General features: G+C 33.9%; 1 protein-coding gene across 7 annotated transcripts in view; it reads right to left on the reverse strand.

Annotated features, from left to right (window-relative positions):
- The window catches only part of LOC145295894 (uncharacterized), a 37,783-nt gene extending 16,682 nt beyond the window's left edge, over positions 1 to 21,101 (reverse strand). For 4 of the 7 annotated variants that reach the window (XM_080141656.1, XM_080141654.1, XM_080141653.1 and 1 more), the window contains exon 1: positions 20,822 to 21,097. The gene's annotated coding sequence lies outside the window, so the exon portion shown is untranslated. Of the gene's footprint in view, positions 1 to 20,545 lie in introns of all 7 variants that reach the window. The other 3 variants (XM_080141657.1, XM_080141652.1, XM_080141655.1) reach the window with 3 other exon arrangements.
- Between the last annotated feature and the right edge of the window lie 194 nt (positions 21,102 to 21,295).

Here is a 21,295-nt window from a genome sequence, read left to right on the forward strand (position 1 = left end):
CAGTGCCCAATACATAAGAAGAGCTAGGTAGTAAGTTATGAAAATATATATATGGCAATTAAGCTATACAGAATATTCTGCATTTCATCCTCGTGAGAATTCACGCGTTTTATCCTCGTGAGTTATTTTCATAACTTACTATATATATATATATATATATATAATGATAATCGATTATTATTAAAGATTGATAATCGATTATTATAAAATAATGATAATCGATTATTATAAAAGAATGACAATCGATTATTATAAAAGAATGAGGAAAAAGTCAGATGGTGTTACGGGATGAACACAGAATAGTACGATGTGTGATGGATAGTTAAGGAAGTATTTGAAGGCTATCACATTGCAAGAAATGGAAAGTTGTCGGTGTTGAGTAGGCAAGACAAAAACACGTGATTATATATATACTAGCAAAAGTACCCGTCGTTGACTAGGTTCAAAAACAGCCTACAGAAAATGGACTCTGATTTATGAAACTATGATAGGTTAAAAAAAAGAAGGGTTGTAAAGAGATAGCTTCGAATTTGAGGGTAACAAAACCAAAGCAAAATATGATGAAAGTAAAAATAAAATAGATAAACCCCATAATTCATTATACCATACCTGTTCACACTGAAACACTTTTCACAATATTCTGTGGATATATATTAAAAAACCTTGTTAAACTTTGTGACATATTGCGATTCTATGGAGGTCAGGCGCGAACGTACACCCCATAATTTTATTATACCATATTTCTTCAAACCGAAACATAATTATCAAACTATACTTACGCAAATAGATATGAAAAGTCTTTGTTAAAGTTTGTGCCATACTTCCATGGAGTACAGGCGCGAACGCAGACCCCACAATTTTATTATACCATCCCTATTTAAGTTGAAACATACTTATCAAAGTATTCTGATGCACATTTATATCGAAAACTCTAGTAAACGTGTTTTATTTTTCATTTTTTATTTCCATACTTTGGGGGCCAGGCGCGAACGCAGACCCCATAATTTTTATGAACCACCGTTCTGCCAGATCAAACATACCCATTCCTGATCCTCGATACATCTTCTATCATTATATGTAATCAGTTTTTTAAAATAGTCAACCATATAGGAACCTATTCGTGACCACACACACACACACGCACACACACACACACACACACACACACACACACACACACACACACACACACACACACACACACAGACGTTCAGCTTTATATTATATATATATATATATATATATATATATAAATATGTTGTATTTGCATGTATATGTATGGTTGTATCTATGTCTATAGATATGTATGTATTTATATATCACTTTTTGTTTTATTTTACTTCAGTCGAAGTTCTCAGAAATCAAGGGGCCCACAACCTGGAGCTAACACTTGAAGTCTATATGAGATACATAGATATTCGAATGTTCCATTCAGGTTCTTTATTTCTCAAACACTGAGTTAATAAAGAAGTTGAGAACATAATTTTCCTCTCCCCAATTAACCATTTTAATATATTGTATTATATCTTTTATTTTGGTCTCTTGGTCTTACTGAATTCCAGGACAAGAATTTATCTAGTCTGGTGGAGTATCCAGTTCCGTGCTGTTACTTGAGGTAACATCACTTGGAGAAGGTGCACCATTCCTCGTAAAAGCTAATATGGGTTAGCCATAGTGAGGAGATCTTATTTGGGCAGCGAATACTATGTGATTTTGAATATTTGGTCAGGGTTTACTTATATGGAAAAAGTATCCTCATGCCAGATTGTTCTGACAAACCCCTGTACAGAGAGACCTTAGACACTCGAGGACAGTGTCTAGCAGGCATTATATATATATATATATATATATATATATATATATATATATATATATATATATATATATGTTGATGAAGGCTATATTTCTATATTAATATGCGTAGGTGTGTATAAATCATTTTGCGTTTATTTATAATCTTAAAATTTATAATCTTAAAATTTATAATCTTACCCACCAGGTAAAGATTATAAATTTTCTTAATCTTTTGTCATTTACACTTCGAAGTACGAAGCATCTTTTTGTGTGGAAGGGACGCGTGATTATAGGTATGTATGCATCTATGTACTTGCATGAATATATGAACGTATGTGATTTTATCCTATAATATTTTTTACAAAAACGGGGTTTGAATATATACCCTGCAGTTCTTGGTTACGCACCTATTATTTTAACCATTAAAGATAGTAACTCTATAACTGCTATTGAGGATATATATATAAATGAACCGTACGAACAGAGGGGATATGTATGTACTTGTATGAACTATGACTATATATGTGTATATGCATGAAGGAGCTATGCCAGTTATAAAGATACCTATGTATTCGTCTGTATTTTTTTATTTGTGTATTTATGTGTATATATATATGTATATATATATGTGTATATATGTGTGTGTGTTTGCGTACGTGTATTAATGTGTACACAAGTGGATACACGTGTACAAATTAGCTTATGGTTGAGTGTGTGCAGGCAGATGTTAACATTTATACAATGTTTAATGCATGTCTATATATTTGTTTGTTTCATTGTATCTTATTTATTAATATTCATTTTTATGTAAGTCTACTATTCATTACAATGAGGAGATGAATTGGATTAAAAATACAAGTAAACTTAGCCAACCAAGTTAAAAAAAAAATAAGTCAAATAACGAATTTTTTAAAAAAGAAATAGACCGGTCATGAATAAAAACACACATTTTGTCTTTAGTTATTCGTGATTTGCTTAGTGACTAAGACCAAAAAAGACTGTATTACTCTTTGGGTAGTTAGACCAACAGGCCCTGAGCACTTGCCGTTGACTCAGACATCCGGACGTCGACAAAAAAATGGATAAAATCTAAAGTAGATTAAAAATGTCGTCGTCGTCGTCGTCATCGTTTCTTCCGCTTTTCGGATCGCCTCATGGAAAGATTCTATTTTATTTTTATTTTCTAACTGTGAAATTCACTTGGAGTTCTGATAAAACCTGAAGATGTTGAAACGTTGATCGATCTGCGTAGACTCCTTACGATGTTTATATCATATAATTTTTATAAAAGTTCTACACGTGTATTGGGCACTTTTGAAGAAATATTCCTTTTTAATTCATGTCATCAATACACTTGAACTTATATATATATATATATATATATATATATATATATATATATATATATGTGTGTGTGTGTGTGTGTGTGTGTGTGTGTGTGTGTGTGTTGTGGAGACTCACGCATGCACATAATATGAACTGCATAAATAGATCGAAAGGTACCGACTCTTGATGTGGCCTGTCTTGATGATATGTGCTACGGCTGTTACTCTCTGTATATTCTGTTTTGTTTTAATAAAAACGACCTCTTCTAACCCATATTCGTGTCTGTGCTTTCCTTACTGACCCTTCCGGGTCGCCAAAACTTGGCGACGAGGAACTCAAATTCACAAAATGGATACTCAAAATAAATTGGCGACGAATAACTCAAAATTAAAAAGGACCCCCACTGAAAATCTTCGGTTCGAGCAAAAAAAGTAAAAGGATAAAATTATCCCAGCAATTACACACCAAAGCTATCGGACAACAGAGTAACATTCTTAATGAACGAAATACTGTTTCAACTGGGATCACGGAAATACCGCAAATGTCTTTCAACTAACGGTAGTAAAAAGAAAAAAAATCGTTTTATTTTACACTGAAAGTAAAAGTTGTTAAAATCGTACTTATGCATTTCCGTTTGAAACTAAAGAGAATAAAACGATATGTTTTTCTCCAATTAAATAGTTCTTTTATCTCAGATAAAAAAAAAACGTATGTTATTTCACTGTACAGTGGTAAACTAATTCGTAATATTACAGCGTCCTTTTTCTAAAACAAGTTTTGTACTTGGGGAAATGCGCAGTTCAGACTATGGGTCTCCTTGAGCACGGAATCGTTTTTTGCCCGATCCAACTTGGAGATTCCCACAATCATAAAAATCAATTATATGCGGGCATACGAAATGGCTACCCTGAAGAACATGCGAAGGGAATGCAGTATTATTTCAGAGCACACGTATACAGACTGGAAGCACTTTCTCAGAGAAATTTGCCAGCAGTTTTTCCTTAGGAATCCTCAGCAGATCGGAGGCCCAGGGCATGCAGTCGAAATAGACGAGTCTCTTTTCAACTGAAAGAAACACAATGTTGGGAGAATCCTCGAACCACGCTGGGTCTTCGGCGGCTATGACACCACCGACAAGAAGGGGTTCTTTGTGACCGTACCAAACCGAAAAGCCGAAACCCTCCTTCCAATAATAAACAAATATATTTTGCCGGGGGCTATAGTCGTATCCATCTATTGAAAGACCTATAACAAAGATGGATGAGAAGGATTCCACTATTTCGCTGTGAATCATAGTGTGGATTTTATAGACTGTGCGACGAACGCAACAATGAACCACGTCGAAAGGATGTGGAAGGAAACAAGACAGCGAAACAAGCAAGGATGCTTTTAGGTACATATCTACTGGAATTTATGTGGAGACAAAAATTTGGAAACGATCCTTTTGTCATCGATGTAAGTAAAAATCCCTAAGGAAATATCCTCATCTTTAGAAAGTTCTTCCACTGGCAATGAACACCTATAAAAAATAGGTTTTCTTGTAAGATTTATATTCCTGTACTCTCACCTGACAATTTACGATTTTCGTAAAAAAAAAAGTCAGCTTTTCTAAAGCAAAAAAAAAAAAAAAATCCCCAAAACTTCTATTTACCGAAAGAAAAATTTACTGAAAAAAAAATCTGAAAAAAAAAATCTGAAAAAAAACCAAAAAAAACCTACTTACTTCTAACAATTTACCGTTAAAAATAAAACATTCATCTTTTCTTGAAAAAAAGAAGCAAAAGCTCGTTGATAAATAATTTGCAAAAAAACAAACAAAATGTTGAAAAAAATTATATTAAGAGACTTTGCGGTACGTTTTGTTATTTTTTATTTAGTGCATTTCTATTTTTTTCGGTTTGTTTGTTTTGAAATAAGTCTGCGTTTGTTACTGCGCCCGATTCATGTTTGATAAGAAATCCCGAGAATTCGGGTCAAATTCTGCAAGATTACCCGACTTTATATCTAAATAAATATCACATATGCAAAATACTAGCAGAAAACAGAATTGTAATGACCAACGCTCGTACGACACGACGACCACTCTCTGATTATCGATAATTATGAACAACGTTGCAGACAAAATTTAATATATCTATTATATAAAAGTCTATACATCTGTCTGTCTCTCTCCATATTTTCAAACGCCATCTCTACCGAAACAAAAAGTCGCAGATTAACCTAAGGGCCTCAAATGATTGGATTTTTATGGATCGTTCGTTTATGGGCCTTCAGCCGGTTAAAATAGTTTTAAAGGAGCCAAGAGGAGATCAAAATTAAAAAAAAAATCTTTGTGCATTTTGTACATTCATCTTAATTTATTTTTAATCAATTTATATGCGTGTACGTTGGTACAGTAGGAACGTCACTAGCTTTAAATACTACAGCTTTGCTTTCAGTTTCGATTCTAGCTGATGGCACCCGAATACATTTTTTTATTTTTAAAATCAAAACTCTGTAATAATACTAGCGGAGGGAGAGGAAGCTCGCCTTCATCCGATCGTAAAATACGCTTAAATATGATATTTCAATTTGTCCAAACTTCGTACATATTTTTATAAAGTTGTGATTTCAAAAGTAAAACAAACAAAAAAAAGTATTTGGGTGCCATCAGCTAGAATTGAAACCGAAAGCAAAACTGTAGCATTCAAAGCTGGTGACGTTACCATTGTACCAACGTGATACGCATATGAACTGATTAAAAATTAAAGATTAAAAATAAACTAAGATGAATGTACAAAATGTATAACGATTTTTTCAATTTTTACCCTATTTTAACCGTCTGAAGTCGCATAAAAGAATGGTCAATAAAAATCCAATCATTTGAGGCCTCTAGCGCCGCTCTGCGACATTGGAAGAGATAGAGTTTGAAAATGTGGAATTGAACATACAGACATATAGCCTTTTATATATTAGATATACGAAATCTGGACAAATTAAAATATCATATTTAAGAGTATTTTAGCACCGGGCAATGCCCCCCCTTCCGCTAGTATATATATATATATATATATATATATATATATATATATATATATATATATATACTAGCATGGGCGCCCGGCGTTGCCCGGGTGTTTGGATGTGTATGTTGAGCAAAAAATAAAAATAAATAAATAAGTGGTAGTAGGAAGGCAGGCTCGAACCCGTACCGCAAAGGAGGAAAAGAACGGGGTAAAGCCTAACGTTTATGCTGTTACGACCACCGCCAAACCGGAAGCGACATTTTTAAAAATTAAGGCTAGACAATCTAAAGGAGACGATAACTTTCAAAAATATCGGTGAAAAAAGTGTCCCCCCCTGTAGAAAAGTGCCTAGTTGAAGGGGAGGATATTAATGTTTTTAGCCAATTTTTCCATATTTGTCGTATGTAAGGTCGATCTTTAAAACGATACTGATCTTGGTAAAATCCGTCGCCTCTATTGAAAGTTTAAGGCAGACATGCAAACAGACATACATACATACATTTATATATTGATAACTAAAAATTTTCGACCCAAACTGATGAAAAAGCTTGCCTGTCTCGGAATACCCTTTATGTAAAATTTCAAATATTTAGACCAGAAATTGTCTGAGTAATTTGGAAGAGACCGCAGAGATAATTTTTTAAAACTTTGACCCCTATTATGACCCCTTAAAATTTATTTTTTGAGCTCAAATCAAGTTATTAAGTTAGATCCATGTCCAATGAACCTATATCTAAAATTTCAAGTGCGTAGACCCAAAATTGTCGGAGGAGTTTGGTAGAGTTCTCAAATGTCAAATCGTTGAACTTTGACCCCTTAATCGCCAAATTTCTGGCCAAAAACCGATTACATCGATTTTCCCAAATCTCAGTAACCTGTATATCAAATTTCGAGTCTGTTGACTTTAAATTGACAGAGTTATTGCGTAGGGAAATGTACACAGATACACAGATACAAAGACACGTTCACTTTTATAGATATATAGATATATACTAGCAGGCCACTTGGCATTGCCCTGTCGTAAAATATGCTTAAATATGATATTTTCATTAATGCAAATTTCGTATTTCTATTATATTATATTGGGCCCAATATATAGTAACGATTTGAAAAGTTTAAAAAATGACTCGCCGAGAATCGAAACCAAAACGATTTACTGTTTCCTTTGAAAGGCAAAACTTTTTTAACAAATATATATACGCGTAGATTAATATATATGTAGAAAGAGGTTTGTATTTACTATAACCTTTTTACGCAAATATAACACAAGTATAAATCATGTAGAATATCTGCATGAATATAATTACACGTAATAGTTTACTAAAGATGATCATCCCATAAGAAAACAGAAAAAAAAACTAATGAGGAATTAATTAAAATGAATGTTTAAAAGAATATGAAAATTAGCTAGATCTTTTGCAGACGAATGCAATTCCATGACCCATATATAACAAAGTTCTATTTTCTTTTTAAATAAATAGCAAAAAAGGGTTTTTAATATGAATATCAATACACAAAAATCCCAAATTTATATGAGTATCGATCGATAGATATACAGTGATGATCATATTTATTGGCACGGTAAAATAAAAGTTAAATTTTGTCTAATAAATTCTAAAAAAGGGATTAAATTAAAGAAAATAACAAAGTATATTATGTATTTTTAACTGGCCTTTCCGATGCAGCAATCGGATTTTAGAAAAAATAAATAACAAAGGAACAACAAACATACTTGCAAAAAACCCTTGTTCAAAATGATTGGCACGGCTTTGTTTTTCTTTTAGTATCAGTATAATATCAATCAATTTCCGGTTTACGTGCTTTCTGAACTTTTTTATAGCCATATTATGCTTGTTTAACGCTAATTCAGTGAATAATTTTTTTCAGATAATTTTTAGATAGCGATTTATTTAAACTATTATAAGTGACTAAATTATAATTTTCAATCGCCATGGTTAAAACTAAGGAACACAGCGAAGACGTCAGGAAGCTTGTTGTAGCATGCCATACCAATGGGGAGGGCTATGATAAGATTTCAAAGAAGCTAAACCTTCCCAAATCCACTGTTAGAGCCATAATAAACAAGTTCAAATCGCAAGGCCACGTTATGAGTTTAGAGGGTAGAGGGAGAAAAAGGATTCTTTCCCCAAGAGATGAACGGAAAATTGTTCGACAAGTAAAACAAAACCCAAGGATCTCTGTTGGGGAGATTGTTGATGAACAGAGCACCTCTGGAGTGAATGTATCTCGACATACAGTTGGTAGAGTTTTGAAGAGAGCTGGTTTAAAAGCATGTCGTCCGAGAAAGACTCCCTTATTGAAGCCTATGCACCTGAAAGCAAGGCTAGCCTTTGCAAAACGTCATATTGATAAAGATGTTGCATTCTGAAAACGTGTTCTATGGACTGACGAAACGAAAATAGAGTTATTTGGCCATAATAAAGTGTCTTATATTTACAGAAAATCTGGCGAAGCTTTCCTGCCTAAGAACACCATACCCATAGTGAAGCACGGTGGAGGCAGTTTGATGTTTTGGGGATCCTTTGCTGCCTCTGGACCAGGGCGACTTGTTAAGGTCACAGGTAGCATAAAAAAGGAAGATTATGTTAAAATATTGGATGAAAACCTGAAAGACTCTGCTAAAGAGCTCTCACTTGGTCGTCGTTGGTGGTTCATGCAAGATAATGACCCAAAGCATTCGGCTAAACTGACTAAGAAATGGCTTGAGGACAATCATATTAATGTTTTGGAGTGGCCATCACAAAGCCCAGACCTTAATCCAATTGAAAATTTATGGAGAACATTAAAATTGAGGGTAATGCAAAGGAAGCCTAAGAATCTTATTCAATTGGAGGATTATTGTCAGGAAGAGTGGGCTAAAATTACTACTGAAGAGTGCAACAACTTGGTTGTAAACTATGAAAAGCGACTGAGGAAGGTCATCAAGGCCAAAGGCTATACAATTGATTATTAAATAAATCGTGCCAATAATTTTGAACAAGGGTTTTTTGCAATTATGTTTGTTGTTCCTTTGTTATTTATTTTTTCTAAAATCCGATTGCTGCATCGGAAAGGCCAGTTAAAAATACATAATATACTTTGTTATTTTCTTTAATTAAATCCCTTTTTTTAGAATTTATTAGACAAAATTTAACTTTTATTTTACCGTGCCAATAAATATGATCATCACTGTATATCATCTGAGGTTATTGTTTTCCATAGATTAAGTAAGGAATTAAATTTAATGAGGTTAATACAAGAGTGCTCAATACCGAAGTAAAGCAGGGTATACACTTCATTTGTTTACATAAGCAGTAATATGTTGCTACACAGTCATGAGCATGTTTCGCTCAGCTAGTTACTAGTTACCAGTGACTAGAGATATTTTCAGGCGATACAGATTATACGAAAGCAATGTTTTCGAACTTTGCTTTCGTATAAGCTTTATCGCCTGAAGTGGTTTCTAGTTACTGGTAACTAGCTGTGCGAAACATGCTCATGACTGTGAAGGAACATATTACTGCTTATGTAAAAACAAATAAAGTGTATGTATATATATATATATATATATATATATATATATATATATATATATATATACTATAATGTTTATTAATAACTAATTATGAAATACGTACAGATACTAGTGTTTCATCTTTTCGGGAATAATCAGCGCAGGGTGTCAAAATTAACACCAGTCGATAGATTCGAATCTGGCAACCCCTGGCTTCATTAGTAAGGACCCAATCCATTCAGCTACCGTTAACCACGAGAAATGCTGTTGAATATATATATATATATATATATATATATATATATATATATATATATATATATATATATATATATATATATATATATCTTCTAGCTTAGTAATAAGGATGATAAAACAAGATGGGGATAAAAATAAAATATTTAAACAGTTAAATAAAGCATTTGTTCGTTATCCTGACGCTTTTGAATCGTTTAAGATAAACCAGACTATATTGATAGAGGAAATCCAAAACTATATTAGCAATGTATAAAATGTATTTATAATTACATATAAATTTATATATTAAAAACAAAAAATGTATATATGTACAAATATTTTTAACCTTTATATATCTAATTTTAAATAAATAAGAATGTAAATATACTAAATACTAATCATAGTGGGGGTGATAAGTAGTTAAATGGATTAATCCTAATCTTATAAATACAAGACTGATAAATTAAAAAATTAAAAAATATATCCATTTTAAATGTGGAAATTGATGAATCGCACAGGTAAGAAATTCATTTTTATAGTATGAAAAATTAGTAATTGCAATTAAGAATAGGAAATTGGATCAAATGTTTGTAACATGTCTTCTTCCTAAGATTAAGGGTGGTGGTGTTTGATCAACACTGCTGGGGAGCCATGATGTAATATACTGTTTTGTTTTTAAATCCCCGAAACAGTGTTTCATGGTAAACAACTGATGATCCCTTGAGAAATAAATTATCGGTATTATAGTAAATTCGAGAGCGAGTTGATGCAGTGATTGCAGGTGATTAAATGACTTACTGACTAGATGGTTTTCTAACGAATAATAAAAAATATTTTTACGTATAGTTTTAAAGGTTAAAAACTTCAAAGACTATATATATATATATATATATATATATATATATATATATATATATATATATATATATCACAACTTATCAATGCCTGAAAGCAACTTGAAGATAAGGGTTAAAGAGTGGTAACTGGGATGTTGTAGTCAGTAGAAACAGCCCCGCGGCACAGAGTAGCAGTCATAGCCGCAGGCTTTCTGTAACATATTATTCCGTACTTCTTAGTAACTGGGATGCCATCAGTGATCACATCAGAGATGCTCAATTAGGAAATATCTTTTCTCTTCCTGCGGAACAGTGCGCAAATGAGACCACTGATTGGTTTCAAAGCCGTAATTGAAATACATTTTTCCACACGTAAGTTCTATACCAAGCCCCAATCTCTCGGATGGTTTACTTCTTCTCACGCAGCTGCCATTGCTCAAAAGTAGCATGCATACCGCAGATTTATCCGATATAAATCCAGTACAAACAGACAAAAGTTTATAGAAGCTATAAGTAATTATAAGAAGGAAATAGCAAAGCGAAGAGATAAAATACCAGAACCACCAGAAAACGGAAGCACAGAAATTAGGATTTCGTTACTCCTGGAAAATCTACAACAGTGTAGTAAATAATGAGTAATCAACAATTCCTCCGCTATCCAACAATCTTGAAGTTGTTTGCACGGCAACTGAGAAGGCTAATCTGCTTGCCTGTTGGTTTTCCTCCAACTCTACTTTGGACCCAGCAAAGCACTCCCTCCCAGATTTTCCTCTGAGGAGAGAAACCACACTTGATGATCTGAAAATCATCCCTTCTTAAGTTCATGGCATCATAAAAACTTAGACACCCAAAAGCATGTAGACCTGATCTCATTCCGACTGTACTATTCAAAAATGCTCAGTTAAGGTTGCTCCACTTCTCTCTAAACTTTTTAACAAATGCCTTAACGAATCTTGCTTTACTAACTGCTGGAAAACTGCTTTTGCGGTACCAGTTTACAAGAATAACGGCGGAAAAAAAAACTGACCAATTTAATTATCGCCCCATTAGCCTTCTCACTCTTTTCGCTAAAATATTTCAGTCCATAATTGATAAAGATCTAATCCACCATCTCACAGATGCTAAACTTCTGTCCGACCAACAGTATGGGTTTAGGCAAGCCCGATCTACTGCAGATATCCTAACTGTAATCTCTGAACGTATATACCATGCACTGGATAAAGCAGGGGATCCTAGGGCAGTAGGTTTAGATATATCTAAGGCTTTTTACGGGGTATAGCAAGATGGTTTTCTCATGAAAATCAAATCCTATGGTATTACTGGACGAATACTTAAAATAATTAAATCCTTCTAAAATAAGAGAAAAATCCAGGTTGCCCTCGATGGTCGTACGTCAAAACAATATGATATAAATACGGGTGTACCTCAGAGGTCAATCTTTAGACCATTATTATTCCTGATATTCATAAATGACCTCCCTGATAAAATTTTCTCTGAGATGAGTATATTTGCTAATGACATCACGCTCTATAACAGACACGAGGGGAAATGAATGAATACGCATCCAAGGCTATGGCGGAAACCCTAGAAGGCCTTCAGTCTGTAATGGAATTGGGACAAAAATGGATGGTCACATTCAATGCTATCAAGACTCAGCTTTTTTCTTTTAATAACTACAAGAAACCTTCTCAACCTCTACAAGACCACCATTCGCCCATGTATAGAGTATTGCTGCCACATTTGAGCTGCTGCATCTGCTACTAGTCTCTCACTCTGAGACAGGGTTCAAAAGAGAGTCGTGACCTAATAGATCCCGAACTGTCAGCTAGGCTTCAATCTCTGTCCCATCGACGAAATGTTGCATCCCTCTGTCTGTTTTACAAGTATTTTAATGTATCCCGGCGAACTACAAGCCCTTGTACCTCTTTGACTTAAATACGCCCGAAAAAAAAAGCGACAAACAGTAAAATCCCACCTTACACATTAGAAATTACCAGATATAAGACAGTTTCCGCTAGATTTTGGAATTCCATTCCGGGTTCCTGCTTTCCTAATTATACTGACATGAAGACGTTCAAGTATAGTGTAAACACACATCTTGCTTCTCAACTCCCTACATAGTACCCCTACAAATTATGTCCCAGATAGTAGCCCCCTACATTAAAGTCGCACTGTGCCTTGGTTAGGATGAAAATGCAATAAAAAACATGAAATTGCATATACGGTTATAATAATACGTACATTCCATAGATATACACACACACAGACATACATGCACGCACACACACACACACACACACACACACACATATATATATATTTATTTTTATGTATATAACGTGTATAAACCTGATCATACTATGTGACTTGTTTGGGTGTGAAAATGTAATAAAAAAATAGATATCTCACTGCTGATGCAATTCTCTACCTCTATAAAAGCCAAGTACATCCAAGAATGAAGTACTGTTGCCACATCTGGGCAGGATCTGCTAAAAACTTATGCTGCCTTGACAGAGTTCAAAATAGACTTCGTAGTCTAGTGGGAGATACCCTTTTCTCTTCCCTGCAACCTCTTTCCCACAGAAGAGACGCTGCGAGCCTCTCCCTGCTTTATCGATATTTTCATGGAAAGTGCTCGTCTCAGCTTCAATCTCGTTAACACGCTGTACAGTTCTCACACACCAAACTGTAGTAAACATGCATATAACCATACATACAATATTAACATAAATGATATATAAATGATATGCACAGAAAAGTACACACACACACACACACACAAACACACACACACACACACACACACACATATATATATATATATATATATATATATATATATATATATATATATATATATATATATATATATATATTGATTGCCTCGGTTCAATTTCTAGAAACGAATGTATTTCGTTAAATATTTAGATATTCAATCTTTATATAATTACTTGCTTGCAGAAATTCCTCTCTGGACGAAATTACCGTAGGGTTATTGTACAACTTTACAACGTAAAGTTATTATGTAATGTAAACGTTATTGTGTAACTTTACAACGCCTTCACAGACACATTTATTCCTTAAAATAAAATCTTACTTTACTTCCTTGGAGAAACATAATCACGATAACCTGCATCTTTAGAGGTAAGTAGTTCCTAATTTTCCCTTTAATTCTAAAGTCTTTCTGAATCATCACAGGGAAAAGGTATCCACATTATTACGATATTGACCTTACACCCTTACACCCTTCGTGATTGGATCATAAACTCAGATACTTACCATCAACTTACCTTTCCACATTTCTAAAATAACAATTTCACCCTTCCTTAAATACTTCATTGCCCATTGGCTGAGACCTGACGAATCGATTATTCCGGTTTACAATCATATAACATACACGAACACGGTCAACCTTTACAAATATGGCTGCTCTCTCCTAACGACGCAATCGTTAAATAAATAAATTAATCCAATTTCCTTAAAATACTAAACAATTATTACTTATTTATGCCAATATATACAGATTCTTTTATATTGTTAACAAAACAATTAGAAACTTTTATGATTTGTAACTATAAAACTTTTTACCATTTTTATTCTCGATAGGAAAAATCGATTTTTAGCCATATTAAAAGTTAAGCCAAATCGATTAAATTGCCTCATTAAGTCAAAAACTAATTGGGTAACTATGACTAATAGCGCATTAAACATTGTTACTTAGTCACTTATGATACCCCGCCGAAATTAATGACTTTACTATTTAGCTAGCCATCATTAACATTGGGAGTTCTTTCTGTACTTACACCTTACAATTTGATAAAAAAACAAAAGTATATCGTAAAAATTGATTTTGAAGATACTATTATTAAAAATGGCGTGTTGGTAGTATAAGTTCATGAGCACAGTTATTTCAAAATAAATACTGTTGGGAAATTAATTAAAAAACAAAAGTCCTTTCAGTTTAACTATGCATTTATGCCCTATTTGCGTTTTATAAAAAATAATATTGAATCAAGTTAAATATTGCGACAACATTTTTCTCGGTGGAAGTCACAAAGTACGTGTTCAATTTAGTAGAACCTTATAATTGAAAACTGATCCTCGGCGCTAAAAGTCATACAGACTTTTTTTCAAATTTTTTCTTTTTAATCTGAAAATTAAGTTTGTAATTGATGAGATTAACGGGGAAAAAAAGAAACAAATTAAATGTGGAATTATTAGAGAGGATGTTCATTTCCTAAACGTTTGCACTAATATTAAAGCTGTTCTGTCTTATTTTTAAACGCAAATAGGTCACACAGCAAATTAAAATGTGTGTGGACTTTAAACAATTATAACTAATATTAAATGTTTTGGTTTTATTTGTAAACACAAACAGCTCACAAAGCAAAATGAACTGTTTTTGTCTAATTTGTATTTTTCTAAGGTATATATATTGAAAAATATTTGTGAACAATATTTCTTTAAAAATTACAAAAAATTCTGATTCTGTTGTCTAAAATTAAAATTTAAAAATGATTTACATTGTTTCAAATTATAACATGTTCTATTTATATTTTTATGATATAAAAATCTGTATATATTGTTTAAAATAAATAATAATTGTTTATTATTTTAGGAAAACGTTCTGTTTGTACTGATTCTTTTTTCTGTCATTTCCTGAAATACCGTCTAGATGTTTACCGATGATTGCAGGAATTTAGTTCCTTTTAAGTGACAGAGAATTCGAGAGTATTTTGCCACCAATCCAGTTTTGCCGACAAAAATACCATAGCCTGTCCGCCATAGTAATACGCATGGGCCAACCGATACTGCAAGCACCAATTTTTTTCGTTGGTTCATAGTATTTGCACATGGGAATCATGACGTTAAATTATGGACAAATTTCTTTATGACGCCACCCACACTCACAAAATGGAATGTCTATCCCGAAAGGCGTTCTTAACATGATGTCCATTCCGAAAACCGTTTTTAATATGAGGAGGCTGGGGGTCGGGCCATAACAACCGTACTTTAATTTTTTTACGCGGGGGGAGGGGACCATGTTTCCACCGGGCAACGCCTGTTAACGGATCCTGCTAGTTTTGAATAAACCTAAAGTCAATAATGAAAACAACGTATTACGAAATAGTTATTTATCTTTGAAATAGATATACTTGGATGTTCACTCACTCGGATAAGCTCAACCTCCAACATAGAAATATATGTACAGTAGAACCCCGGGATAAGGGATAAAATTAGTAACAAAATACAGTACAGTATATAATGCACATGTATATAATCAAATAACATTATAAATATGGCCGTAAGGCGGGGCAAATACCGTAATCAGGGTTCGAGAAAAAACATCGTATTCCATATTGTAACCTGAAAAAACCGTATCTTAGGGCCACCGTATCCCGGGGTTCCACTGTATATACATACATTCAAATATATAGAGAAATAGAGAAAAAGAAATAGTAATTCACACCAACACATGTATGTGTGGACGTAATACATGCAAACATGCATACATACATGTACGTATACTTAAGTTATTATTTTTACCTAGCACTTCTCTTCCTCTTTTGATGAGAAGTATTAGGTTTCGAATGCCTGGCATAAAGATCATCCATAACCTCCTCACACTATACTGCGTCCCCTTGTTTCAAATTGATGAATACAACAGTATATATTTTTCTATTATCAATATTTTCCTATTGTATTTATGTTTTCCAGCACTGCTGCCGGTTTGTATTTGTACCATTTGTATGCGTGTTCAAGATGAAATTACCTGCAGACATGGCAGTGCACTCTCTTCCCAACTTTGAGGCAGTGCACTGGCATATCATGCAGGCGATTGCATCCTGAACACCAATACCAATGGTACAAGCACAAACCGGCAGCAGTATTGGAAAACATACAATAGGAAAATATTGAGAATAGAAAAATATATACGAGCTTTCCGGTACTCGTCACCTATTTCGATCACATTAGCAAAGGAATTTGCTTTATTATAACAGTCGCTCAACGCTGACTTTTCGCTGGCAACGATCATTGGTCTTCACTGAAATTTGAATGGCAATAAGTCTCCCCAAGATCCCAGTACTCTTCTTATTCATTTATTGGTCTCCTTCCCCGAACTTTATTATTATTATTATTATTATTATTATTATTATTATTATTATTATTGTTGTTGTTGTTGTTGTTGTTGTCGTCGTCGTCGTCGTTGTTGTTGTTGTTTTGTTGTTGTTATTGGCTCACTTGGAGCTTTCACACGAGTCAGCAAACGATCTGATTGGAGACCTGTGGTGTTCTCTGGAAGCTGAGTGACAAAAAGTCTCCCCAGACGTCCAGCTCTCTTCTCCTCCTTCGATAGCATTTGCAAATAAATTTGCATCATCGCAACAGCCTCTTACCATTGATTTCTCGCTGGCAGTGGCCATTGGTTTATACTGGAATTTGAGTGGCACTAAGCCTCCCCAAGATCCCAGTTCTCTTCGCACTTGTCCAGCGGAGGTCTGGCCATTGCTCCCTCCTCGGTCTTTCCATCCTCCTTGACCCTTCTCGGCTCTTTGTTATCACTTTTTTTTGGGGGGGGGCGGTGGTGAAACAATGGAGAGATGCATGATGGGAGGTTATTATTATTATTATTATTATTATTATTATTATTATTATTAAGATTTTGTCGTTGTTGTTGTTATTATTATTGGTGTTGTTGTTGTAGTCGTCGTTGTCACATGGCTATCTTCATCTTTTCTCGGTCTTCTAGCAGTTTCCGCAACAACACGTCTCCCCAAAGTTCCAGTGCTCACCACCTCTCTTGGTAGCGCAGATTACATCGTCATCTCAATAACCGCTGGAAACGGCTATTGGTATTCCCTGTGGTTTAAGTGGCAAAAACCGCCCGGAGACCCCAATACTTATCGCACTTTTCCAGTGGAAGTTTGGTTAGTGCTCTCCCTCCTTGATTCTTTAGGACACTTTGTGGATATTTGGGGTAGCGCCATTCGATGTAGACGCCACCATTTTTTGTGTCGAAGGGGGTAGCGTAGTTAACATAACATTTTGTAGTTTCCCCTCTGCACAGCCCATTCCTCTCTGGTTGCACACACACACATCTACACGCATGTATGCACGCACACACACACACGACACAACACACAAAGATACCTTTCCTTTATTCATCATGGAATTATCCAGCGTTTTCTTTCAAAATTAGTGCATAATAACACTCAAAAACTGCTCCTTTCCTGACGAAACCTAACCATCAGAAAATGAAAAGTTTTTTTTAATGAATTTTAGATATTTATCCAGAGCAACGCTGATCAGAATATACCAACTTTAGGGTTCTTTGTTTTATAGGGTTTTTTAAAAACTTTCAGCTAGACATAAAAACACATTCATACAGATAACTGCTCTTTATATATTAAATTTTTATTATAATTATCATTATCATTATTATTATTATTATTATTATTATTATTATTATTATTATTATTGTTGTTGTTGTTGTTGTTGTTGTTGTTGTTGTTATTGTAATTGGTGGTGGTGGTTGTGAGTGGTGTGTATGGTGGTGTTATTGTTTATTTATTTATTCATTTAAATGCATTGTATACAAATTGAGCTTACTAAAATAAATGTTTGATTAAGAGAAAGCATCTGTAAATCTCGATTATTTCCCCTTTAAACAAAATATTAACATAGTATGCAATTAATATCACGAAAAATTCAATAACTTTTATTTTTGGAAGTCATTACATAGCAAGACCAAAAGGCCATTCGAGGATAAGGGTTAATGGATGTAATGTGATAATGTATCAATCTTTACTAGTGTAAATTGGGTACAGTTTGATTATTTATGGGGCAGCTCAACAAGAACTTGTTTACATTTGATTTGAAGGCTACTATATTGTATTCAACCGGGAAGCAGGACAGCGGAACAGTGTTCCACGGGCAGGCAGTTCTAGAAAAGAAGCTCTGTTTTTATTTAGACACAGGTTGAGAGTGGGAGATATCGTTTATAATTTTTGTAGTTAGTCGAGTATTTTTGTGAAGGTTTGGCAAGGAGGGATCATAGATTGGAGTTCAGTCGAGCACTTGCTATGAAAACAACGATAGAGCAGAGACAGGCTCGCAACGTCTCTTCTTTGGGAAAGAGGTTGCAGAGAAGAGAAAAGGGCATCACCTACTAGGTTTTGAAACCGGTTTTTGAACTTTATCAAGGCTGGATAGAGTTCGATGAGTAGCTCCTGCCCAGATGTGGCAATAGTACTCCATTTTGTGATTGTTTTGATATTGCTTAATACCAGCTGTATATTAAATCTCGTGATGATTTGTATGCCGATACTCTACGTATAAGTTCACAAGTTTCTATATAAATATTTCCAAGTTCCACAAGATGCACTCAAAAAGTGGTTACATCGACCGAAACGTTTTTAAAAATGCCCAACCAAGTAGTTTCAATTATTTAAATAATATAAATTGAAATTGTTTTTTCTGGCAATATATATTTCATAGTTCGCTGCCTTTTTTGACTCTGTCATCCTAGATAAATGGTTTAGTCCTTTAAAACACACAATAAATAAATAAATAAAATGAGATTCGACAAGATCACAACCCTTACGTTGCTTTATCACTTCACTAGAGCATCTTTTTTGTTCGTTTTCTAGTTTTATTTGTTTATTCTCAGCCCCGTGGAGTAAATAAATTACCTAAAAAAAAACAGAGCTTTAACAAAAAATGGCTTCAAAATACATAATATACATTGTTGGAAATACACTTCAATTTGTGTTATTTGTATTACTCGAACTACTTGATTAATTAATTTTACAATGTTTCGGACGATGTATCCACCGACCTTCTTCATTTTCATGTTTTCGGACTTGGGAAATGTTATGGCGAACAAAGGACTCTCTATGGAATTTTGAATCCTTTATTTAATCTGCATGGGTCGAATGTTCCTGTTTCGCCAAAGAAGACTGAGTAGAAGTTTTAATATGTATGTTTTTTTTATTTATTATTGCCTGTAGTAAGAATTGAACCTTCAACCCCTAGAAGATTGTCACTTAGAACTGGTTGTTAATCAACCCTTTTAACCGTTAAACCACGGGTTAACTTTGAAATTTTTTGCAAGTTCGAAAAGATATATCTGAAGAAGCTCGAAGGTTACATCGGCGGAAACGTTTTGAAAATATAAAACTAGAAATAAATAATGGTCCGGAAAATATCGATGCTCATCTGAAAATTTTGAAACATAGATTTCAAGGTTTACTGTAACGTTGCAGATATATAATATCAGTCGATTCACCTTTTATGATGATGATGATGATGATGATGATGATATGGCACGTGAGTTTTCTTTTATTTTCAATCAGTTTAGACAATTTATGATCGAACACTAAATATCGATTAGAATGACACTTAGGAATAATTTTAGAATTTAAAATATATTCTTTTAATTAGTATAAATCACGGTTCGTGAAATATTTGCTAAAATTCCATTGAAATCATCCAAAATGATAATTTAATGGAATTTTAGATTTTTCTTTGGGCGCGCGCGTGTGTATGTGTGATCAACCATTTATGAAGGCCAAAAGCTACTCGAGGATAGTGCTTAAAGAAATTGTCCTTTAGATGATAGAAAAGACTATGAGAGGATTGGAAACGATAGGTAGAAAGGATCAAATTTGATTGCTGGACAGAAAGATGTATCAATATTTGTTGACATTGAAGACGACCATGCTGCAATCTGCAGGGAAGTAGTCCCCTTGCAATGTGTTGCTTATTATCACAATTTATTTTCGAATTCATAAAGAGGAAATAAAATTAATAAATTCTAAAAATCAGTTTACCTATGCTGAACAGTGGACTCCGATGTTCTATTGTTCTTTGGTTGCATGCGTGCGAATATAAAGCCACGTGATCCATGTTTTGTAGTTGTGTGTTTGTGTCACTATTCGCACATAATAACTTAGTACACAAGAATGATGTACATTTAAAGGCTACACGCGATTATTTACAGATGCCTTATTGCACGAGGGCGTGCGTGTGTGTCCGTGTTATGAGAGACAACAGAGTGTTAGTGTTCAGTTTTATGTAAAAAAAAATTTAGAAAATAGACAACTTACGTCCAGTAAAAAGTAGAATGGTAAAATTGGACTACTAGCGCCAGTCGTTTGCTATGGAATTCACAGTTCTTCACTACTGGAACCGCTACTCGCCGCTACTGCTCTTTTAAAAGAAGTAAAAATAGTTCGACTACTTTCACTTTCATTTCGGCTACTTTCACTTTCAATTTCACGTTTCTTTCCTTTCCCTTCCATATCTGTCAATTATCTTTTTTACCTCTGCATATTTGTTTAATCAGCGATTAGTAACTTATTATTATTATTATTATTATTATTATTATTATTATTATTATTATTATTATTATTATTATTGTTGTTGTTGTTGTTGTTGTAATTACCCTTTGAACTTTTAGCATGAATACTATTGTTCCGAAGTTAAGCAACATCGAGACTGACCACTAATAAATGGGCGACCATTTGGAAAGAGCAGGTGCTCTGTGGAAGACAGGTCGCTGCAGACTTAGATTAGTGTAC

The sequence above is a fragment of the Euprymna scolopes genome, chromosome 16 (assembly GCF_053919585.1).
Source record: "Euprymna scolopes isolate OS-2025 chromosome 16, ASM5391958v1, whole genome shotgun sequence".
NCBI lineage: Eukaryota > Metazoa > Mollusca > Cephalopoda > Sepiida > Sepiolidae > Euprymna > Euprymna scolopes.